Source organism: Mobula hypostoma, chromosome 9 (genome assembly GCF_963921235.1).
Source record: "Mobula hypostoma chromosome 9, sMobHyp1.1, whole genome shotgun sequence".
NCBI classification, from domain to species: Eukaryota; Metazoa; Chordata; class Chondrichthyes; order Myliobatiformes; family Myliobatidae; genus Mobula; species Mobula hypostoma.
Window position 1 is genome coordinate 139,329,494 of NC_086105.1, and position 26,027 is coordinate 139,355,520.

The window sequence follows — 26,027 nt, forward strand, 5'->3', positions numbered from 1 at the left end:
CCAGATTTACAAACTCTCTCTCTGCTCCACATTGACAAGTACAAAAGTCTTAGGCACCCGAGATATATATATGTGCCTAAAACTTTTGCACAGTACTGTATAAATAACTGAATGTTAATAGACCAAAAGTCTATTAAATATATATTATATTTTGAAAGGTCTGTTCAAAGTTGGAAAGAATCCCAGCAATGATGTTGTTAGTTTTACTAATTAACACTTCTCTCCATTTAATTGTAACATTGGTCAATTGAAGGATCTTGTTCTTGAAATGTTAATGGTTTTGCACAATGCAGTAGGTGATACTCTCAGACATCCCAACCTGCAAAAACTCATTTCAGGGAGGTAGCACCCCTGCCTCCCGCAACCCCATATTCGCCCCCCCCCCCCCCCCCACCCCACCCCACCCCACCCCACCCCCAGTTGCCCTCCAAGGGTGTATGTAATACTTTGTTTAGTGATTTTGTCTAATCTGTAAACCAAGTTGGGTATATGCAGAAAATGTGCCATTAAAATATGTACTTATATTATCATGGAATCGTTCTTTTTATTTTATTACAACTTTAAGTAAGTCTACAGGGAGTTTGGCCTCATCACGTAGGATATCAATAGAGTAGCTCCTTAGCAACTAGCCAGCTAGTTTAAATAACGTTAGCTATGCTAATGAACGAATGACACCTGTTAAACTGACCTCAACATGTCTTTTACATTTTAACCTACCATGGGCAATAGAAAAGTCACTGTTGCAAACAGTACAGTGAGAAACATAGAATAGTACAGCATAGTACAGGCCTTTCGGCCCACAATGTTGTGCCGACCCTCAAACCCTGCCTCCCATATAAGCCCCCACCTTAGATTCCTCCATATACCTGTCTAGTAATCTCTTAAACTTCACTAGTGTATCTGCCTCCACCACTGACTCAGGCAGTGCATTCCACGCACCAACCACTCTCCGAGTAAAAAACCTTCCTCTAATATCCCCCTTGAACTTCCCACCCCTTACCTTAAAGCCATGTCCTCTTGTATTGAGCAGTGGTGCCCTGGGGAAGAGGCGCTGGCTATCCACTCTATCTATTCCTCTTATTATCTTGTACACCTCTATCATGTCTCCTCTCATCCTCCTTCTCTCCAAAGAGTAAAGCCCTAGCTCCCTTAATCTCTGATCATAATGCATACTTTCTAAACCAGGCAGCATCCTGGTAAATCTCCTCTGTACTCTTTCCAATGCTTCCACATCCTTCCTATAGTGAGGTGACCAGAACTGGACACAATACTCCAAGTGTAGCCTAACCAGAGTTTTATAGAGCTGCATCATTCCATCGCGACTCTTAAACTCTATCCCTCGACTTATGAAAGCTAACACCCCATAAGCTTTCTTAATTACCCTATCCACCTGTGAGGCAACTTTCAGGGATCTGTGGACATGTACCCCAAGATCCCTCTGCTCCTCCACACTACCAAGTATCCTGCCATTTACTTTGTACTCTGCCTTGGAGTTTGTCCTTCCAAAGTGTACCACCTCACACTTCTCCGGGTTGAACTCCATCTGCCACTTCTCAGTCCACTTCTGCATCCTATCAATGTCTCTCTGCAATCTTTAACAATCCCCTACACAATCTACAACACCACCAACCTTTGTGTCGTCTGCAAACTTGCCAACCCACCCTTCTCCCCCACATCCAGGTCGTTAATAAAAATCACGAAAAGTAGAGGTCCCAGAACAGATCCTTGAGGGACACACTAGTCACAATCCTCCAATCTGAATGTACTCCCTCCACCACCACCCTCTGCCTTCTGCAGGCAAACCAATTCTGAATCCATCTGGCCAAACTTCCCTGGATCCCATGCCTTCTAACTTTCTGAATAAGCCTACCGTGTGGAACAATGTTATTATTTTTGAGGTCGACTGTAAAGCCCGCCCAAAGAGAAAACTGACAGGTCTACTTAGCAGGAAGAGAGACCAGGATGCTCACTCTTGCTCTCCCTCTCAAAAAAATCGATTTCTGGGATATTGTATATAATTTCCGGGCGTCCGGGAGCCGCTATCAATATGCGGGAGACTCCCGGAACTTCCGGGAGAGGTGGGATGTCTGCACGCTGTAATCCAGGGAGCATTGTGATAAACCTCTCCTGGGTCTTGGCAGCCAGTCTCTTACCCTACATCAGATTTTTATGAGTCATCTTAAACTCAAGAGCTTGGCAAAAAAAAAGTGAATGAATATCAAACACTTGTTTGAAAAACTTTATGGGGACATTGTCACAGCCAGCACCTGTGCCAGTCAAAATGTTGCTTGGTGCTTCATGCAGCTATGGAACCTTTTGCAAGTTGCATGTTTGTGTTGTGTGCAGTTAGCTCCTCACTCACTTTGGACCCGAGCAAGTTACATCATTACAAATGAGTAGTGAAATCTCGGCAATTTGCACGTGAGAATCATAAAGTAATAGTCTCTAATCTACTACTACTACGTCAACTCAGGCCTTAGGGGGCCGGCGTCAGGCACGATGACAGACTCTCCACTTCTCCCTCTCCCTCATCAGTGTGTTCGGTTCGTCTACATTAGCCGCACCGCTGACCTCTAGAAGCGTGTTGACCATAGTTTTGGCAGGGCGCCCAGGGTTCATCCTCCCATGCTTGGGCTCCCATACGATGACTAGGCTGGCAGGTAGCTCGGGGTGGCATAGACAGTGCCCCGCTAGTTGCAGTCTTCTCACCTCAATTTTAGTGGAGAGCATCGGTAGGTTGTTATGGAGCTCGACGTTCGTCATGTTCTGTTGCCAACTCACGTCAAAAACCATCCGGAGCATTCGTGTATAGCAACCATCTAGAGACTTTCGCATAGTCTTGGTGAGTATCCAGATCTCACATCCGTACATGAGAATGGACTCTATGACTGCTATGAAAATCCTCTTTTTAAGCCCTTTGGTCAGGTTCGACTTCCAGATTTCCTTTAATGTCGTTCATAGCCCTCCACGCCAGCGCCTTCCGTATCTTTATGTTCTTCTCTGAACTCATCATTCTTGACCCGAGGTACTTGAAGTCAAAGAATTTCTTAATGGTATCATTCTTTATGGTCTTGAGAATACCTTTGTCGCAGTTAAACGCCATGTACTCTGCCTTTTTAGCATTTAGGTGACGTCCAACTTTATTGCACTCAATTTCCACTTTTGTCAGTAGCTGCTGTGCTTCCTCCATCCGGTCAGAGAGCAGGACTATGTCATTTGCAAAATCGAGATCTGTGAACGTAACTGGTCTGAATTTTTTAGTTTGTCCTGGATTTATGGTAAAACCAAGCTTGTCATGATCTTTGGTGGCTTGGCGTAGAGCGTAATCAAGGACGATTATAAAGATGTAGGGTGCCAGAGTGTCTCCTTGCAGCACTCCAGCTAGGAGCTCGAACACTGCTGTTTCACCGTCTGGTGATACAACTTTCGCCATGGTTTTGGTATACAGTAGCTAGATTCTTTTGCTCTCAGTAGATGGTCTGGCACTCCGTAAGCTTTCAGTACCTTCAGCATTTTACCTCGGTGAATGGAGTCAAAAGCTTTGCGAAAATCCATGAAAGTAAGCACGGCTGGTAGGTTGTTCTTCTTGACTTCCTCGATGGTTCCACGGAGAGCAAGTATTTGCATTACTGTTGTGCGCTTCTGCCGAAAACCATTCTGATTGAATCTTAACTTAGGGTCAATGGCGGTGCGAATCCTGTTCAAGGTCATCCGAATTACCTAAAGTTGTATAATATTTACAGTTTCTGTAGCGGTGTTAGTGATTCAAGTTTTATTGGATTGAGGACGAGTGTAAGTTCAATCCCAGAGTAATAAATCATGCATTTTTGAAGTCCCACCTTTGAATCAGTGTTTCTGAACATCTCTGCACCACTGCTGAGTTTTGTGAGCACAGGATATAGAAGCAGAATTAGGCCATTCAGCCCACTGAGTCTGTCTCGCCAATCTATCCCGGCTTATTTATTACAGACCTCAACCTCCTTCTCCTGCCTTCTCCCCACAATGCCATACTGGTGCCAGAACGTGGCACAATGCTTTACAGTGCCAACAGCTGGTGACCAATTCCCGCCACTGTCTGTAAGTTCCGCCCCCTGACCGCGTGGGTTTCCTCCAGGTGCTCGGGTTTCTTCCCACCGTCCAAAGATGAGATGGTTGGTAGGTTAGTTGGTCATTGTAAATAGCCCTGTTATTAGGTTAGGGTTGCTGCGTAGTGCAGCTTGATGGGCTGGAAAGTCCTATTCTGCGCTGTATCTCAATAAATAAATAAATGTGTGACGACACTTGCAGGCTGCCCCTAGCATACCTTTAGGTGTGTTGGTTGTTTATGCAAATGATGCATTTCACGACACCTGATCAATAAATCTGAATCTTATGATTTGTGATTCTTGGAGGTCTGGTTGCCAGTCATTAAGTGAAAGACAATTGGCAGTTCTCAGAGGTGAGATTTGATTTTGAAATGCTCATCCTGTATTATATCCAGCACAAGTCCAGACCTCATTGGTTCCTGTGCTATACTATTCTGTGCTCTAATTAAGCCATTTGGCCCATTGGGTCTGCTCCGCAATTCAATCATGGCTGATTTATTTAACCACTCAATCCCTTTCTCCTGCCTTCTCCCCATAACCTTTGATGCCCTAACTCATCAAGAGTCCATCAACCTCCACTTTAAATATTCCCAATAACTTGGCCTCCACAGCCATCTGTGGCAATGATTTCCAGAGATCCTGGCTAAAGAAATTCCTCCTCATTTCTGTTCTGAAGGGACATCCTTCTTTTCTGACAATGGGGCCTCTGGTACCAAACTCCTCACTATAGGAAAAATCTTCTCCATGCCCACGCTGTCTAGGCCTTTCTATATTCAATAGTTTTCAATGAGATCCCCTCTCATTGTTCTGAACTCCAGTGAGTACATGCCCAGAGCCAATAAACACTCCTCATATGTTAACCCTTTAATTTTTGTGATCATTCTCGTGATCTGCCTCTGGACCCTCTCCAATGACAGCACGTCCTTTCTTAGATAAGGGGCCAAAAACTGCTCACAATACTCCAAGTGCAATCTGACCAATGCCTTATGAAGCATTACACATTTGCTTTTATATTTTACTCCTCTGAAAATGAATTCTAACATTGTATTTGCATTCTTTACCACCAACTCAACTTGCAATGGTCAAAAAATCAGTCCATTTCATTCCTGAATTTATTTAATGATTTTGCTTCCATCACTCTCCAGGGTGTAGTATTGAAAAGGGTTACTGACCTGAGAGAAAAGATCCCTCTCTACTTTAAATGGGTAGTTTCTTATACAGAGACTCTGCCCCCAGCTTTTAGATTACTTCATGAAGGGGGAACATCAATTAATTCTTTGCTTTTGCCAAACCTTCACAGAGCTGTGTTTATTTCATTAAGATTACCTGAATCAGAATCAGGTTTAGTATCATTGGCGTTTATTTTGAAATTTGATGTTTTTGAGGCAATAGTACAATGCAATACATAATAATAAAAATATAATAATAATAAAATAGTTAAATTAAGTAAGTAGTGCAAAAAAGTAGTGAGGTAGTGTTCATGGGTTCAATGTCCATTCGGTTATATGATGGCAGAGGGGAAGAATCTGTTCCTGGATCATTGAGTGTATGCCTTCAGGCTCCTGTTTCTCTTTCCTGAAGGTAGGAATGCAAAGAAGGGATTTGCAGGGTAATGGGGATCCTGAATGATGGTTGCCACCTTTTTGAAGCATCACTCCTTGAAGATGTCCTGGATGCTGGGGAGGCTAATGCCTATGATGGGCCTGTTCTGCAGCTTCTTTTGATCACCCCTCCTCCCCCACCCTCATATCAGATGGTGATGCAGCCAGTTAGAATGCTCTGCACAGTACATTTGTAAAAACAAAAAATACTCTGCAGGTGCTGGGGTCAAAGCAACAATCACGACATGCTGGAGGAACTCAGCAGGTCGGGCAGCATCCGTGGAAACGATCAGTCAACGTTTCAGGCTGAGACCTTTCGTCAGGACAAAGGGTTCCGGCCTGAAACGTTGACTGATCGTTTCCACGGATGCTGCCCGACCTGCTGAGTTCCTCCAGCATGTTGTGAGTGTTGTATTTGTAAAAATGTGTGAGTGTCTTTGGTGACATCATGTCTGTTTGTATCAGCATGGATATGTTAGGCCCAGCGATGTTGGCACCCAGGAACTTGAAAATGCTCACCCTTTACACTTCTGATCCCTCTATGATGACTGCTCTTACACTTTCTAAGATCCACAATCAGGTCTTAGGTCTTACTGACATCGAGTGCAAAGTAATTGCTGCGACCCCACTCAACTAGCTGGTGTATCTTCTCCTGTACACCTTCTCGTCTCCATCGGAGATTTTACCAAAAAAGTTGGCAAATTTATGGATGCTATTTGAGTTGCACCTAGCCTCAGAGTCATGGGTGTAGAGCGGAGAGCAGTGGGCTAAGCACACATCTTTATTACCTGTAGTTCTTCTTTATTCCAATATGTAGAGGTTCAACCTGCTCTCTCTTTCCTCATAACACAACCTTTTCAACCCAATCATCAGCCTATTAAAACTTCTCAGAATTGCTGCCAGGACAAGTGTATCCATCCAAAGTTACCATTATGTTGGTGCAACATTTGTATGTCCTTGGGTGGTGTTGGTTGTTCTCGCAAATGACATATTTTGATGCAAATTTGATAGATGATCTCAATTCAGAGACTTGAGGGCAATATGTTGGCATAGATTGAAACCCTGTTGATGAGAAATAAGCAATGACTAGTGGGAATCAGTGCTTGGGCCTTAGCTGTTATATCAGTGGTTTTGATGAGGATACTAAATGTAAATGATATGCAGATAACATAGAGGTGTCGGAGGAGGAGTCGGAGATGTGAGGGAGATCTGAGATAAATCCTGTGTTATTTAAACAAGCTTGAATGGGCATATGCTTGGGAGATACAGTCTAGCATAGATAAATGCTGCCACAACACAAGAGTTACATTCTTAAGAAACCTTGCGTTATAGAGAGTCCGGTTTCAGTAGGTCATGCTGTAACTGCCTTGAAAGCACAGATTTTCCACTCTTCTACCCTGGGAAAAGGATTATGATCATCCACCTTGCCTAGGCCATTGTGATTTTATGTACATCTATTTTCAAGTTCCTTGAATGTCTCTGGCCCTTCAGTCATCGAGGTGAATGGAGAATATTTCATCACAGTCCTGGCAAATGCTAAGTGGACGGTGATAGGACCTTTGAGGGTCAAGAGGTGAATCTTTTGTGCCACAGTAAACCTGACCTGATGAAGGGTCTCAGCTCAAAACGTCAACTGTTTATTCCCTACATAGATACTGCCTGACTTGCTGAGCTCTTCCAGCATTTTGTGTTTGCTTAAGGTTTCCAGTATCTGCCAGATCTCTAGGCTTCACCATTTTTAGGAGAATGGTTCAATTATGTCTGTCAGTGGTGAATTCCAGGATGTTGATAATGAGGGAATTTAGTCATAGTATTGTTGGGGGAAAGTAGTTAGAATCTCCTGATCATTTCTTACTGTGTTGTTATATGTGAATCCTGTCCAGGTTTTGCTGTGTGTCAGCTTCAGTCTTTAAGGAGCTGCTAATGGAGTTGAACATTATCCAATAATTAGTGAACATCCCCACTTCCGAACTTATGACGGAGGAAGTGTAATTAGTGAAGCATCCGAAGATAGAGGACACTACCCAAAGGAAAAAACAGTGATGTCCTTAATCAATCTTTTACTCACCTATGCCAATGCCTTTGTTAGCTTGCTTATGTGAAATACCTTGGACTACACTCACTGGCCACTTTAGTAGGTACATCTGTACAGCTGCTCATTAATGCAGATATCGAAATTATGAGGCAGCAACTCAGTGCATAAAAGCATGCAGACATGGCCAAGGGGTTCAGTTGTTGTTCAAATCAAACACCTGAATGGGGAAGAAATGTGATCCAAGTTACTTTGACTGTGGAATGATTGTTGGTGCCAGACAGGGTGGTTTGAGTATCTCAGAAACGGCTGATCTCCTGGAATTTTCACACATGACAGTCTCTACAGTTTACAGAGAATGGTGTTAAAAACAAAAAAAAACCATCCTGTGAGCAGCAGTTCTGTGGGCGAAAGCATCTTATTAATAAGAGAGGTCAGGGAAGAATGGTGGTCCAAGCTGACAGGAAGGTGACAGTAACTCAAATAACCACACGTTACAACAGTGGTTTGCAGAACAGCATCTCTGAGTGCACAGCACGTCGAACCTTGAAGTCGATGGGCTACAGCAGAAGACCATGAACATGAAGTCAGTTGCCAGGGTTTATTAGGTATAGGAGGTAGCTAATAAAGTGGCTGCTGAGTGTAGTTTTGAATATTAAGGAGACTGCATAGATACGGGTTGTTATTACTATTGCACAAGTTCAGCATAGGTCACTCTCAGCAAAATAATTTGACAAAGCTTGGGGTTTTTTTCCTGACAACTAACTTGTGGCTGTTATTGTAGTGCATCTGAGAAACAGTTCCTAATTGTTTGACATGCATGATGTTAATCACTCATGCTGAAATTTGTTAATATAATCTGGTTACTAAATGTTGCTATAAATATTGGGCAGATCATCTGTTGTGCACTGTTGTTCTTGCCCATGTTATTGTATTTGGTTGCATCTAATTTTAACCGTGATTTGGAGAAGGCTGCCTTGAAAATGGATATGGTTACTTTGTACAGATGCATTAAACTTTGAATCCCCTTACAAAAAAAGCAAGTATTTTTCTCTTTTAATTCAAGGCCAGCAGAAAAATGAGATTTCCATAGGAACAGATGTGGAACACTGCACTTTAGTTTTGACCTATTTGTGATTATTTTTGTGCAGTGAGGCATGGCTTTTTTTACTGTAGGTCTCGATATTCTTCATTAAGTACAAACATGATGGTGTCAAATCCATTGACCCCCATTTGTGAGTGAGTTTTTTTATAATCAAAAACCGTAAGATATAGTAAACAGAATTAGGCCATTTGGCCCATTGAGTCTGCTTTGCCATTCTGTCATGGCTGATTTATTATCCCTCTCAACCCCATTCTCCAGCCCTCTCCCCATAACCTTTGACTCTCTTGCTAATCAAACTCTGCTTTAAATATACCTCATGACTTGGCCTCCAAAGCTGTCTGTGGCAATGAATTCCACCAATTTATCACCCTGTGACTAAAGAAATTCCTCCTCATCTCTGTTCTAAATGGACGTCCTTCTATTCTGTGCTTATACTCTTGGGCAACACACACAAAATGCCAGAGGAACTCAGCAGGCTAGGCAGCATCTATGGAAAAGAGTAAACAGTCGATGTTTCAGACCAAGACTGTTTACTCTTTTCCAGATTCTGCCTGGCCTGCTGAGTTCCTCCAGCATTTTGTGTGTGTTGCTTTGCATTTCCAGCATCTGCAGATTTTTTCATCTTTATACTCTCGTGTCCTTGACTCCCCCACTATAGGAAACATCCTCTCCACATCCACTCTAGGCCTATGGTAATAGATACTTTATATTAACTACTATTGTAGTACAGTGGACTTATCTAACCCACTATTTTATTCTCCCTTTAAAGGAAAAGTATTATCAATAATATCTGTAATTACTCAAATTTAATGTGGTTATTTATGTGTTAAAACTGAACTTGGGAATTGCTAGTTGATAAAAGACTATAATCCATCTGTCTCATTTTGTAACATCCTGATAACGATAAGTTGCCATGACAACAGTTGTTGACTAATCAAAGCAATCAATCTCTATCAATTAGCCTGTCACAGATTCAGACCTTAAGATGAAGAAAACCTAGAGGTGCCAAGTTTTGGGAGCTATAAACCTGATGATGCCTTCTGCCTTCCTGAATTCAACACTTTAATTATGTTGCACCTTAAACTGCACATTTTCCAAAACATTATATATTGTGAACTAAATCTACTTGATTTATAAATTTAGAAAATGACATCCCATTTCAGACTTTTTCCACTGAATTAACCCCATTACAGTTATGGCCACATTAATATTTATCCTTGGAGGTGATTCTGGGAGCTTTCAAATGCTAATTGCCATGCTGTTCTTTGTTGAAACAAAGATATGAGAATATACTAAGGTTGAAAGAGTACGTAGAAAATTTACAAGGATGTGGCTGGGACTGGAGGACCTGAGTTATAAGGAAAGATTGAATATGTTAGGACTTTATTTCTTGGAATATAGAAAGTTGAAATGAGATTTCATAGAGGCATACAAAATTATGGGGGGCATAGATAGGGTAAATGCAAGCAGGCTTTTTCTACTGAAGTTTGGTAGGCCTACAACCAGAATTCATGGGTTAAGGGTAACAGGTTAAGGGCAATATGAGGGGAAACTTTGAGATCAGAGTAAGATGGAGAAAGTTGTAAAATTGTGTCAGCTCCCCCATCATGGTTACTAACCTGTGTAGTGTCCAAGACATCTTCAAGGAGCGATGCCTGAGGAAAGTGGTGTTCATCAGTAAGGTTGCCCATCACCCAGGATATGCCCTCTTCTCATTGTTACCATCAGGAAGGAGGTACAGAAGCCTGAAGGAACACACTCAGCGATTCAAGAACAAATTCTTCCCCTCTGCTATCCAATTTCTAAATAGACATTGACCCCATTAACACTACCTCACTACTTTTTTATATTTCTGTTTTGGCACTACTTATTTTAACCTAACTATTCAATAGACATACAGTGCCTATAAAAAGTATTCACCCGCCCCCCCCCCCCCCGGAAGTTTTCATGTTTTATTGTTTTACAACATTGAATTACAGTGGATTTAAGTTGGCTTTTTAGACACTGATCAACAGGAAAAGATTTTTTCGTATCAAAGTGAAAACAGATTTCTACAAAGTGATCTAAATTAATTACAAATGTAAAACACAGAAGTATTTGATTGCATAAGTATTCACACCCCCCCCCCCCTTAATACAACACACCAAATCATCACTGGTGCAGCCAATTGGTTTTAGAAGTCACATAATTAATTAAATAGAGATTACCATGATTGTGGTAAAAATACACCTGTATCTGGAAGGCTCAACAACTGGTGAACCAGTATCCTGGCAAAAACTACACCATGAAGACAAAAGGGCACTCCAAGCAACTCCACAAAAAGTTATTGAAAATCACAAGTCAGGAGACGGACACAGGAATATTACCAAGTCACTGAATATCCCTTGAAGTACAGTTAAATCAGTCATCAAGAATATGGCACAGCTGTAAGTCTCCCAAGAACAGGCTGTCCTCAAAAGATAAGTGAGCAGACAAGAAGGGGACTAGTGAAGGAAGCCACCAAGAGACCTATGACAACTCTGGAGGAGTTGCAAGCTTCAGTGGCAGAGATAGGAGAGAGTGTGCATACAATAGCTGTTGCCCAGGTGCTTCACCAGTCTCAGCTTTATGGGAGAGTGGCAAAGAGAAAGACACTGTTTTAAAAAAACTCACATGAAATATTGACTAGAGTTTGCCAGAAGGCATTTGGGAGACTCTGGAGTCAGCTGGAAGAAGATTCTATGGTCTGATTAAACCAAAATTGAGCTTTTTGGCCATCAGAGTAAATGCTATGTTTGGCATAAGCCAAACACCACACATCATCAAAAACACACCATCCCTTACCGTGAAGCATGGTGGTGGCCGCATCATGCTGTGGGGAAGCAGCAGGCCTTGCAATGCTTGTGAAGGTAAAGGGGTAGAGGGTGAAAACAAATGCAGCAAATACAGGGAAATCCTGGAGGAAAATCTAGAACTGTGACTTGGGAAAGGTTTGTTTTCCAGCAAAACAATGAGTCCAAGCATAAAGCAAAAGCTACACAGGAATGGCTTAAGAACAACAAAGTTATTGTCCTGGAGTAGTCAAGTCAGAGTCCAGACCTCAATCCAATTGAGAATTTGTGGCTAGACTTGAAAAAGACTGGTCACTCACAATCTCCATGCAATCTGAGCTTGAACTTGATTGAGCAGTTTTGTAAAGAAGAATGGGGAAAAATTGCAGTGTCCAGATGTGCAAACCTGATTGAGACCTATCCACACAGACTCAAGGGTACAATTACTGCCAAAGATGCATCTACTAAATACTGACTTGAAAGGGGTGAATACTCAAGCAATCAACCATTTTCTGTTTTATATTTGTAACTCATTTAAGTCACTTTGTAGAGATCTGTTTTCACTTTGACACGAAGAAGTCTTTTTCTGTTGACAGTGTCAAAAAAAGCCAAATTAAATCCACTGTGATTCAACATTGTAAAACAATAAAACATGAAAACTTCTTGGGGGGAGGGTTGAATACTTTTATAGGCACTGTATATATACTTAACTGTAATTTGTTTCTTTTTCTATATTTTTCATGTATTGCATTGTACTGCTGCTGCAAAGTTAACAAATTTCAAGGCATATGCTGGTGATATTAAACCTGATGCTGATCTTGATTCATTCAGGGGGTCGTGAGAGTGTGGAACAAGCTGCCAACATGAGTGCATGCAAGCTCAATTTCAACACTTAAAAGAAGCTTGCATTGGTACATTGATAGGTATTGAGGGCTGTGGTCTCAGTACAGGTCAATGGGAGTAGGCAGTTTAAATTGTTCAGCATGGTCTAGGTGGGCCAAAGTCCCGTGCTGTACTTTTCTATGAATCTGTGACTTGGATCTACTAACAAAATACGTGTAGTCTGCATGCTGTTGTGAGTTCTATCTATGGATTTGTCATTATTGATCAGTGAAGAGGGTTTAGAATGCAACAGCAGCCAAAACAAGCATGCAACCTAAAACTAATGAAGTACAACTAAGAATCCATAAATATCCCTACAATATTAATGGGTTTCCAGGCTGCTGCCTAGATTAGAAGATTTTAGCTGTAAGGAGAACTTGGACTAACTTGGATTTTTTTCTGGAGTATTGGAGGCTGGGGGTGGGTGGGGTGGTTGGATAACGGATAAATTTATAGAATTGTGAGAGACGTTGGATAAATGGCCAGAATCTTTTTTTTCCCCAGGGTACAAATATTGAATAGTGGAGGTCATAGCATTAGGTGAGAGGGGAAATGTTTTTAAAGGGGGTGTTCACAGCAGGTTTTTCTGCACGGAGAATACTACGTGTTGGCAACTCCCTGCCAGGCAAGGGTGGTGGTAGAAGCAGGTATGATAGGGACATACAAGAGGCTTTTCGGTAGGCACATGAAGATGCTGGGAATGGAGAGATATGGACCATGTTCAGACAGAAGGACTGACTTTAATTTGACATCATGTTTGACACAGACGTCATTTGCCAAAGGGCCTGTACTTGTGCTGTCCTCCTCTATATTCTGACTGTTTAAGCCTCTCTTCCTGAAGAATTTCGACCTGAATCGTTGACAATTCCTTTCCCGGCACAGATGCTGCTCTGCCTGATGAATTCTTCTTCCAGCAGATTGCTTCTCGCACCCGATTCCAGTACCTGCCATTCCCTGCATCTCAACCCTAATTCCGTCAAAACGGAACAGAATAAATTTGTGGGCCTGCAATGCCAGTGCCGGAATGCGTGTCCCCATTTGTGGTTTGTCCCCTCAGCTCACCCTCGGGCTTCGCAAACACGAGGAAGTCTGCAGGCGCTGGAGATCCAAAGCAGCACACGCAAAATGCTGGAGGAACTCAACAGCTCGGGCAGCATCTGAGGAAAAGAGTGAACAGTTGACATTTCAGGCTGAGATCCTTCTTCAGGACTGGAAAGGAAGGGGAGAAGTCAGATTAAGAAGGTGGCGGGAGTGGAGGAAGAAGTACAAGATGGCAGGTTTGGGTCTGGTGACCCGGAAAAGAATAAACAGTTGAAATGTGTTGGTTGTTAATGCAAACAATGCGTTTCATTGTAGGCTTCAATGTACATGCGATAAATAAATTAATTTGAATCTGAATAAAGGAATCTGAAGGTAAGCTTGCGGAACATATCTAGAAGATAGCATGATTATTTTCTTCCAATTTCTCTAGGTGTACCATTTCTTCACGTTATTCGAATAAATGCAGTAATCTGTGAAATTATAATAACTTGGATGTTTGCAGTGAGGGGTGAACTGACGTTCTTGCTGCCCACGCAGATCTCTGGAGCTGAATTCAACCCCAGTTGCTGTCAGGCACCTTGTATGGTGCACTTCCGGCACTTAGTATCTGTGATGTGCTCAGGCAGTCTAGCAGATAATTACGATGAGATTTCTTACACACAGATTTGAAATGCTCTGAATTTTTAATCAATATTTAAAATACGATGCCAAATATGAAATAAAAGCTGTATTTGCATACCATAAGACATTGGAGCAGAAGTAGGCCATTTGGCCCATCAGGTCTGCTCTACTATCCCATCATGGCTGATCTATTATCCCTCTCAACCCCATCCTTTTGATGCCCTGACTAATCGAGAACCTATCAACCTCTGCTTTAAATTTACTCAATGACTTGGCCTCCACAGCCATCCTTAGTAATGAATTCCACAGATTCATTATCCTCTGGACAAAGAAATTCCTCCTCTTCTCTGTTCTAAATGAATGTCTTTGTACTCCGAGGCTGTGTCCTCATGTCCTAGCCTCCTCTACTATAGTTAGTGGTAGACAGTTACATATTTTAAGCAAAAACTAAAAAAGTATACTTTTATTTTAGAACCTGGAATAGCATTGGCCTGTACAGGCCATTTGGCCCAGAATGCTGTGCCAATCTTTCAATGTAACCCCTCCCTCCTGCACTGTCCTTCATTTGCCTGTCATCCATGTGTCTGTTTAAGAGTTTCTTAAATGCCCCTAATGTACCTGCATCTACCACCACCCCTGCAGGGCATTCCATGCACCCACCACTCTCTGTGTAACGAGCTTACCTCTGACAACCCTCCTATAATTTCCATCGATCACCATAAAATTATGCCTTAATTTATATGCTGGTGTTAAGTATAAGGCAATGACAGTCCATGCAGAAGAAGTCGTTTTTATAGACCAGAGGGCAAATTAAGATCTTAGTTGCACCTCATTCCAGAAGGGTGGCATTGCAGTTAGCATAACACTATTACAGCTCTAGTGACCCTGGTTCAGTTCCCACCACTGTCTGTAAGGCTCCCAATGACCCTATTGGTCTCCTCTGGGTGCTTCAGTTTCCTTCCAAATTCCAAAGATGTACAAATTAGTAGGTTAATCAGTTACATGGGTCTGTCAAGAGGAGGGGCTGTACTGGACCTGGTGTTGGGTAATCAGCCTGGTCATGTGACTGACCTTTTAGTTGGTGAGCAGTTGGGGAATAATGATCACAACTCCTTTAAGACAGCTCTAGGTCAGGATAAATATGGACCTCGCCGGAGAGTATTGAATTGAAGCAGGGCAAATTATGAGAGCATTAGGCAGGAACTTGGGAGAGTTCATTAGGAAGAGCTGTTTTTAGGTAAGTCCACATCTGACATGTGATGTTTTTTAAAGACCAACTGCACAGAGTACAGGGCAGGTATGTTCCAGTAAGAAGGAAGGACAAGGATGGTGAAGTAAGAGAACTTGGGCTTTCGATAGATAAATTTAGTCAGGAAGAGAAAGGAAAAGCAGGTAAAACTTAGGAATCTGGAATCAAACAGAGTCCTTGAGGATTTTAAATAAGCCAGCAAAAAGCTCAAGCAGGGAATTAGGAAAGCCAGGAGGGACAAGTAGGATTAATGAGAATCCCAAGGCATTCTATACATACGCACACCAAGAGCAAGTGAATAACTAGAGAGAGAGTAAGGCCACTCAGAGATGCTGTCTACATGGATTTTAGTAGGTTATTTGACAAGATGCCTCATGACAGACTCATTCAGAAGATCAAGACTCATGGAATCCATTCTGAATTGGCTATTTGGATTCTGAACTGGCTTGCCCACAGAAGACAGAGGGTAGTGGTTGAAGGGATTTATTCTAACTGCAGCTCTGTGATTAGTGGTCAGGGATCTGTACTCTGCTGTTCGTAATGTATATAAGTGACCTGGATGAAAATGTAAATGAGTGGGTTAGTAAGTTTGCAGAAGATTGGTAGTGTTGTGGATAGTGTAGAAGACTGCCAAAGAATATAATGAGATACGGGCAGAGAAATTGCAGATGGAATTTAATCCAGCTAAATGTGAAGTGTTGCAAGTTGGTAGGTCAAATGTAAAGAGTGCATTTTTAAGGGCAAATCCTTGGCAGTGTCGTTGTGCAGAAGGATCTTGGGGTCCAAGTTCATAGCTCCCTGAAAGTGACTACACAGGTTGATAAGAAGGTATTGGTCGAGATACTTGAGTTCAAATCTCAGGAAGTTATGTTCGAGCTTTCTAAAAGTCTAGGCAGCATCTCGAGTTTTGCATACAGTTCTGGTCACCCCATTGCAGGAAGAATGTTGAGGCTTTCGAGAGGGTGCAGAAGAGGTTTACCCAGATGGTGCCTGGTTTAGAAGGCATATGCCATGTGCTATCAGGAGAGGTTGGACAAACTTGGGTTGTTTTCTCTGGAGCGGCAGAGGCTGAGGGGAGATTTGATAGAGGTTTATAAGATTATGAGAAGCATTGATAGAGCAGACAGAGAATGACTTGTGCTGAGAGTTGAAGTGTCTAATATCAGAGGGCGTGCATTTAAGATGAGAGGGGGACTAATTTCAAGGGCGATGTGAGGGGCTTGTTTTTTACACGGAGAGTGGTGGGTGCCTGGAATGCGCTGCCTAGGGCGGTGGTAGAAGCAGGAACATTGGCGACTTTTAGGAGGCATTTAGATAGGCACATGAATGTGAGGAAAATAGAAAGGATATGGACATTGTGTAGGCAGAAGATATTAGTCTAGTTGGCCATTTGATTACTAATTCAGTTGGTTTAGGACAGCATTGTGGGCTGGAAGGCCGGTTCCTGGTGCTGTACTGTTCGATGTAACGTGGGTGACATGGGCTCGTTGGGGGCAGAGGGGGCTGGTACCATGCTGCATCTCTAAATAAAATAAAATATGAACGTTTTCCCTGAAAAAAACTACCACATTTGTATTGAGGATACAAGTAAACAAGGAAGATACATTCATGGTGATCATTGATTTTTCCATCCATAGGGTGATCATCTAAAGAAAGTGCAGAAATGTATTAGCAGAGAAATTCCAGGGCAGAGGATTTTTGCTACAGAGCTTAAGTGAAGAAGATTGGATTGTTCTCGTCAGAGCCGAGAGAGTTTGGGATTTGATTTAGCTGGATATGATCATAACTGCTTTAGGGGATGGGGCGGCACGGTAGTGTAGTGGTTAGCACAATGCTTTACAGTACAGGCGACCCAGGTTCAATTCCTGTCACAGCCTGTAAGGAGTCTGTACGTTCTCCCTGTGACCGCGTGCGTTCCTCTACGTGATTTTCCTCCCGCAGACCAAAGACTACCATTTAGTAGGTTAAATGTAAACCGTCCCAACAATTGTAAATTGTCCCGAGATTAGGCTAGGATTAAATCAGGGGTTTGCTGGGCAGCACAGCTTGAAGAGCTGGAAGCGCTTATTCCATGCTGTATCCCAATAAATAAATAGGGAAGGGTAAATAAACGGAAATTGCTCCCAATACCAGATGGCTTAACAACTCAAAGGAACAGGAACAGATTTAAAAATCTGCGCAGGAGGCAAAGTGGACCGATGAGGGAAATGTGCTTAAGCAGTGGGTAGTACTGATCTGAAGCACACTGCCTGTTACAGTTGAGTTAAGTTAAGTCAAAGTTTTGTGTTTAATCATCATATTCATAAGTATATGTATGTACAGGTGCAATGAAAAACTGACTGCCAGCAACAGTCACAGGCACAGAGATACAAATTAAGCATAAGTTAATGTGCCATTTTAACAAAAAGGGCACAGTTAGAATAACAAAAATAATCCCATGGCCGATGGGGAATTTAAATGCAAATAACCAAATTTAAGAAAAAGAATTGAAATTACAAAAAAACAAATTTTGGCCCAGTATAGTATGAAACTAATGGATTGTTCTTAAAACCTATCAGGGACAACACCATAACGTAGCATTTGACACAGTCGCTTTACAGCACCAGCAATCACTGTTTTGGGTTCAATCCCTCCACTGTCTGTAAGGAATTTGTACGTTCTTCTCATGATCGAATGGGTTTCCTCAGGGTACTCCAGTTTCCTCCCACATTTTAAAGACGTATAGTTAAGGTTAGAGTTGTCGGAATTGTGCTGACACTTGGGGCTACCCCCAGCACATTGCAGGCGATGACGCAAATGAGGCATTTCACTGTTTTGATATACGTGTAACAAATAAAGCTGATCTTTATCTAATCTTTGATGTCCTTCAGGGTGGATATCTGTTATCCTCGCCTAACTATGACTACCACCAGTAGTTGGCTCTTAATGACTTCCTCATCTTAGTGAAAAGACGGACTGGGTAATTAATGCAGATGCCGTTATGGAGCTTGGTTGGCCGTGGTTGGTAGCTTCTCTCGAAGAAGGAAAACTCTGACCTCAGACCTCTGCTGACTTTCGGGTACACCCACTCATGAGGAAGGCTTTGGGAGTAAGCCCCAAGGAAAACCCTGGGGCTGGAGTCCCTAAGGCAGTGCAACATTGAGTTCAACACTGACTGGCAAATCCTGCGATGCTGCTGGGGTCAAACTGTAGGGGTCTCTGGCGTTCCTTTGGGTTCATCAGCCTGCTACATGGGCAACAGCTTGCTCTCCGTATCTCACTGTGTATCACATAGACAGCGGGAATATAACATCCGCGCTCAACCCCTACCACAGAAGGCCTCAAGTTAATGATGAATGAATGGTGGGGGGGGGGGGGGTCAGTAAAGAAAAACCTTTAATGCCACGAACCTTGTTTTGCAAGTACAAGTGTGGAAATTTCCAGAATAAGTTATAGCCCCAGATGGTAGTGTCACTTTCTTAAAAAAGTAATGTTCAATGGATTTTGAACTTCCAAGTTAAAAAAAGATGGTGCAAAGCATAGAGAGTTACAAAGACAAGGGTGAGTAGCCATTAACCCTTCTAATCTACTTTACTACTCACTTCGATTGTTGGTGATTCTTTATGTCCATACTATATTCTTACTCTCTCTCCAGACTTTTGAGTCTAGTAATTAGTTTATTCTTGTCACAGGTATCATGGTTGTGCAGTGGTTACAGTGCCAGTGACCACAGTTTTTGAGGATAGAGGGGAAGCCTTTTAGGACCGAGATTAGGAAAAACTTCTTCACACAGAGAGTGGTGAATCTGTGGAATTCTCTGCCACAGGAAACAGTTGAGGCCAGTTCATTGGCTGTGTTTAAGAGGGAGTTAGATATGGCCCTTGTGGCTACGGGGGTCAGGGGGTATGGAGGGAAGGCTGGGGCGGGGTTCTGAGTTGGATGATCAGCCATGATCATAATAAATGGCAGTGCAGGCTCGAAGGGCCGAATGGCCTACTCCTGCATCTATTTTCTATGTTTCTATGACCCAAGTTCAATTCTACTGCTGTCTGTATGTTCTCCCTGTGCCGGCAGGCATTTCCTCCGGGTGCTCTGGTTTCCTCTCACACTCCAAAGATATACGGGTTAATTGGTTTGTTGGTCACATGGGTGTAAATGGGTAGTTGGCTATAAAGGGCTTATCACTGTGACGTATCTCTAAATAAAATAAAATAAAAAAACTGTACAGCGATATTATGAAAGACCATACAGGTAATTTCAAAACATCAGTAAATCGAGGCAGTACGGTAGGAGGAGCAATGCAGAGTACAGTGTTAAAGTTTCAAAGAAAGTGCAGTCTAGGTAGACAGTGCAAGAACCACAACAAGGTGAAAGGAGAGATCAAGATGCAAGAGGTCGTTCAGTAGTGTTGTAACAGCGAACAGAAGCTGCCCCTGAGCCTGATGATGTATGTTTTCAAGCTTTTTGTATCTTCCAACCAGTGGAAGGATACGAGAAGAGAGAATCGTAAACACAAAATAATCTGCAGATGCTGAGGTCAAAGCAACACTCACAACGCACTGGTGGAACTCAGCAGGTCGGGCGGCATCCGTGGAAACGATCAGTCAATGATCAGGAGAAGAGAAAATACCTGGTGCGGGCAGGATCACTGATAATGTCGGCTGCTTTCCCGAGCAGCAGCAGCATAGTGATTAGCACAACGCTGTTACGGTGCCAGCGCCTGAGGTTCAATTCTGCCGCTGTCTGTAAATATCTCACATTCTCCCCGGGAGCGCATGAGTTTTCTCCGGGTTCCCGGGTTTCTTCCCACATTCCAAAGACACATAGGTTAGTAGGTTAACTGGTAACTTGGTTGTAATTGGGGTGGCATGGTCTTGTTGGGGTGGAAGAGCCTGTTACTGAGCTGTATTTCCAAATCAATCGAAGTGTAAACAGGTTCCGTGGAGGGAAGACTAGTTTTCATGATGGACTGGGCTGTGTTGACAAGTCTTGAGCAGAGTAGTCACTGTCGCAATCTGTGATGCAGTCAGCTGGGATATCTTCTGTGCTTTTATAAAAAATGGTGAAGTCCACAGAGACCTGCCAAATTTACTTAGCTTTTTGAGGAAGTACAGGCATAGATTGCTTCTTGCCTATTTATCTACGTCCTTTCTAAGCATGTTCAATGACCTCACCTCCATAGCCTTCTGTGGGATTGAGTTCCACATGTTCACCACTCTCTGAGTGAAGAAATTTCTCCTCAACTCAGTCCTGAGTGTATTACTCCATAGTTTGAGACAATGCCTCCTGTTTCTACATCTCTCCCTCCCAAGCCAAGGAAAATGTCATTCCTACATCTCCTCTGTATATCTCCGTCAAAACTTAGATGTGAGAGTTGGTGTTACATTTTTAATAATAAATAACAGAAGAAAATTCGCATGGTCCCTCCAAGACCATTATTTGAATATGTAACTTTACGATCACACGAAGACATTTGTTAGATTTGAGCGTCAAGAGGATTTGGAGCTTTGAAACAACTGCTGAGCTGATTTTGGACATGTGAGGTGTTCAATAATTTTTCACTTACATGCACTGTTTCAGCTGGGATAAAGGAGGTCTAGAATAACATTGAAATGGAGGCCTGATCGAAGCAGTGACTTGCTTTGAAAAATGTGGTCGTAATCTAGCGGAGAGTAAGAATGCTGCAATAATGAAAAATTTACTTCAGCATCTGAGTGCAAGTAAGTTCTCCCTCCCTTCCTCTATTCGCCACTCTGACCTTTCACTTTTTCTCACCGGCCTATCACTTCCCATGGGTCCCTTGCTTCCCTTTCTCTATGGTTCACTCTCCTCTCCTAGCAGATTCTTTCTTCTCCAGTCCTTGACCTTTCCCACCCACCTGGCTTCACCTATCACCTTCCAGCAAGCCTCTTCCCCCCCACCCCCACCTTTTTATTCAGGCATCTCCCCCCTTTCCCCTTCAGTCCTGATGAAGGGTCTTGGCCTGAAATGTCGACTGTTTACTCTTTTCCATAGATGCTGCCTGGCCTGCCGAGTTCCTCCAGCTTTTTGTGTCTGAATCGCTAAAGGTTCTTGTAACCATGGTTTGTAAATGCTTCAAGTACAACAGCCCAACAGCAAAGGAATAGAATACATTGGCAAGCAAAGTTTCAACGCTTCTTGCCAATAATGTTAAGTTTGTTGTCATAAATTTTATTATTTGTATTTCTTATCGGTGAAAGTATACACAAAAAAAGCTGTGAAATGGTTGCAATGTTCTACTAAGACTGGGCAACTACCATTCCTGTGTGTCTTTGTTCAGTTGTACTACCCATTACCGAAACATTTTGGAATGACCATGGTATCTAAAGCAGAACTAAATAAAAGGACAAGTCTCCTTTTATGGATGGAGAGACATGAACAAATGAGTCTTTTTGTTTTTGCTTGTTTTGGAAACTTGGAAGAAGAAAAGTAGTTTAATTTTCAATGTACCTGAAAAAAAATTGTAAGTGCCTTCAGCTGCCATTCCTGCCGTCTTGCTTAATTACATCTTAATTAAATACTTTTTTTCTTTATAATAGTTGATATGTACCAGCTGGCAGTGACTTACATTGATTGACTTTGTTTACAGGACAAGAATCAAACTGAAGTAATTTGACAATAGGAGGGGAGAGGAGGGGAGACTTTCTTCTGTTATTCTTTATATATACTGATCTAATGTCATTTCATACTTGGACAAGACGGCAGAAGCTAACATTTGACTTCAACCATTCATGTAGAAGGGGCAGATAGTTGAGTTGGTAGTTAAACATGCCACATTAATTTAATGAAATCACTTTTAATCTATGATCTTTATCTTTTTACAATTCCAGAAAGAATGGAGAGAAAAAACAGGGAACTATAATTCACTTAGCCTACCATGCAACATCGGGAGTAGGAAGAGTACACTTAGAGAGACAGAGTCGACATGATTGTGCAAAAGTAAAGCTGTTTGGGGTAAATTTATTAGTGATGTTTGAGGACGTAACTTCATGTGTTAGATCCTGATCATTTTTTGGAAGTTAAAAATGAGGCATAAAACTTGACCTTCTTCAGTCCATCACCCCTACTGGGGACAGCAGCTCACCAGAGTCCCTAGTCCTGGGCCGATAGATAGCTGATCAGCCCTGTGGTTTCCGCTTTCACCACTTGACTTCATACATCTTTCCCAACCTTTTTTATGCCATGGGCCCCTACCATTAACTGAGGAGCCCATGGAACCCAGGTTAGGAACCCCTGTTCCAGACAAAGATCCTTCTTCTCCCAGGAATAAGGTCTTTGGAACTTCTATTGGCATTTCTATCGCTCTAACTCTCCCCCTTTCACCGTCATGCTTGGGGACGTCCGTGGCGGAGGTATAAAACTTGTTGCTTATGATCCATAGGACCATAAGGCATAGGGGCAGAATTAGGCCATTCAGCTAATCGAGTCTGCTCCACCATTCCATTCATTTTATAAAGTGTTACAAAGCCAAAGGAAATCTGGGGAGAAGCACGGTGAGAAATAGAGGGGGGAAAAAAGAACAGAAGAAGAGGGTCTAAGGAGAAGATCAAACAAAGGTGGTTTGGTCTTCTTGTACCAAACCATGGATTCTGTTGAAATTCCAACAGACAGCAGTTAACTAGTTAAATAGTCAAATTTAAGTAGTGTGACACCAACCACTGAAACCAAGAAAATTCCAGAAAAATAGAGGCAACTGAAACCACTGAAAAACTCACTGAACGATTATATGAGTGCAAGTGTTTATATAAAGTATAAACAAGCATAGGAAGGATAATCGACAAGGCAATAACAATCCAAGGCATGGTTAAAGGAAGAAATCGGTGAAATTCTATGTCGGTGTCCAAAAATGTATTTGATGAGGTATAAAATAAAAGTTAAAGGCTCTGGTTACTAGAATAGATGAGGGAAAACAAAAATAAAATAACAAGCTGCAGCTGGAAACCTAAAATAAGAGCAGACAATGCTGGAAATACTCTGCAGGCCAGGCCTTATCTGTGGGAAGAGAAACAGGGTGAATGTTTCAAATTGAAGACCTGAGAAAGATGCAGAAGAAGCTCGTTAAGCTACAGCAAAGACGAGGGGATGGAAGGAGTTGTTTCTGACAGGGATAAGCCAGGGTAACTGTGGGGGGTAAGCTAAAATCGATGGGTTAGAATGCAGACAAAAGAATGAAGAAGTTGCAAAATGCTGAGCAGGGTCACTTGCCCGGCAGGTCTGAATGGAACACCCTCCACTTCCAGAGAGAAAAAGAAGTGAGGGGGGTGAAACAATAAATATGCTGACTCAGGATCGGACACGGACATAGAACATTACAGCTCACTACAGGGCGTTTGGCTCATGATCTTCTAACTTACTATAGAGTCAAACTAATCCTTCCCTCCCACATAGCCCTCCATTTTTTCATAATCCATGTGCCTATCTCAGAGTTTCTTGGTCGCCCTTGATATATGTATCTGCCTTTACCACCATGCCGGGCAGTGGATTTCAAAGTTCAAAGTAAATTTATTGTCACCATATACAACCCTGAGGTTCATTTTCTTGTGAGCATACTCAATAAATCCATGATAGAATAATAACAGTAACAGAATCAATGAAAGACTGCACCAACGTGAGCTTTCAACCAGTATGTAAAGCAACAAACTGCAGATACAAAAAGAAATAAAAAGGAGATGAGATGAAGAGTCCTTAAAAGTGAGTCCATTGGTTGTGGGAACATTTCAATGATGGGGCAGGTGAAGTTGAAGTTATCTCCTTTGGTTCAAGAGCCTGATGGTTGAGGGGCTGGAACTGTTCCTGAACCTGGTAGTGTGAGTCGTGAGGCTCCTGTACCTTTTTCCTGATTACAGCGGTGTGAAGAGGGCATGACCTAGGCGGTGGGGGTCCCTGATGATGGATGCTGCTTTCCTGATTCAGCGCTCTGTGTCGATATGCTCGTTATTGGGGAGGGCTTTACCCATGATAGGCTGAGCTTTATCCACTACTCTTTGCAGGATTTTCCGTTCTGTGTGAAAAAAAACTTACCTCTGCCATTCCCCTCCAATCACCTTCAATTTGTGCACTCCTGTAATGACCATTTCCATTCTGGAAAAAGTCACTGGCTGCCCATTCTCTGCCTCCTATCACCTCATACACTTTTATCAAGTCACCCCTATCCTCTTTTGCTCCGATTAGAAAAACCCAAGCTCAGTCAACCTGTCCTCATAAGACATGCTCTCTAGTCCAGGCAGCATTCTGGTAAATCTTCTCTGCACCCTCTCTAAAGCTTCCACATCCTTCCTATAATGAGGAGGCCAGAAATGAGCACAATACTCCAAGTGTGGTCCAACCAGAGTTTTATAGACCTGCAACATTACCTCACAAGTCTTGAACTGAATCCCCAGACTAATGAAGGCCAACACATCATACGCATTCTTAACCACCCCACTACCTTGTGTTGCTAATACAGACAGAGAAATCAAGTTACCCTAAGTTGTAGAGTTCTGTAGTGAGCCCAGTTTGCCTAAACGGAAGACAATGTTCCTCAAGCTTGCATTGTGCTTTATTGTAAACAGGACAGAAGACCGTATTAGACCAATACGTTTGAGTGCAATGGAGAATGAAAATGATGGGCAAGAGAAAGCTCAAGCCTGTCTCTATAGACTAAACTCAGGTTTTCCTCCAAATATTCACCCAGTCTGTTATTTTTTTTCTGCAGGGCCAAGGAGAACACATTGTGAACACTGAATGCAGTACACTGGGCTGCATAGATAGATGATCAGTTTGAGGTTGTCAAGCAGTGATATGGAGTTTGCCACATAGATCAATGTGAAGATCTCAGCATTTACAAGCTTTTGTTTGTGACTCAGATGAGAGGTCCAAGTGAAATATATTCAACTTTCAGAATCGGATTTATTATTACCGACTTAGATGGCAGGAAATTCATTGTTTTGCAGCAGCAATAGAGCGCAAAGACATAAAATTATAAAACTAAACAGTGTAAAACTAAAAGGTAATTTTCATAGATTCATGGACTATTCAGAAATCTGATGGCAGAGGGCAAGGAGCTATTTCTGAATCACAGATACAAAGATAAGTGGGAAATTAAGTAATGGAAATAAAACAGGCCATGCTCTCTTTTCACTGCTGCCGTCGAGGAGGAGGTACAGGAGCTTTAGGTCCCACTCCACCAGATTCAGGAACAGTTATTACCCTTCAACCATCAGGCTTCTGACCCAGTGTGGATAACTTCACTCACCTCAACGCTGAACTGATTCCATGACCTTTGGACTCATTTCAATGACTCTACTACTGATGTTTTCAATGCTATTTATTTATGTATTTATCTCTCTCTCTCTCTCTCTCTCTTTCTCATATATATATATCCCTTCTATTTCTATCTATAATTATCTAACTAGCATTTGCAATTTATTTTCTATGCACGAGTTGTTTGTCCATCTTTGTGTGCAGTTTTTCATTGATTCTATTGTGTTTCTTTGTACTTACCATGAACGCCTGCAAGAAAATGGTGACATATCTGTACCTTGATAATGCATATACTATGAACTTTGAACAGTAAGTTTGCAAAGAGGAAAAGACTGGTTCAGAGGTGGGGTGGGGTGGAG

At 42.3% G+C, this 26,027-nt stretch overlaps 1 protein-coding gene across 2 annotated transcripts in view; it reads left to right on the forward strand.

Moving 5' to 3' along the window:
- cacna1ha (calcium channel, voltage-dependent, T type, alpha 1H subunit a) overlaps positions 1–26,027 on the forward strand; it is a 647,795-nt gene that overhangs the window by 220,799 nt on the left and 400,969 nt on the right. The window lies entirely within an intron of this gene.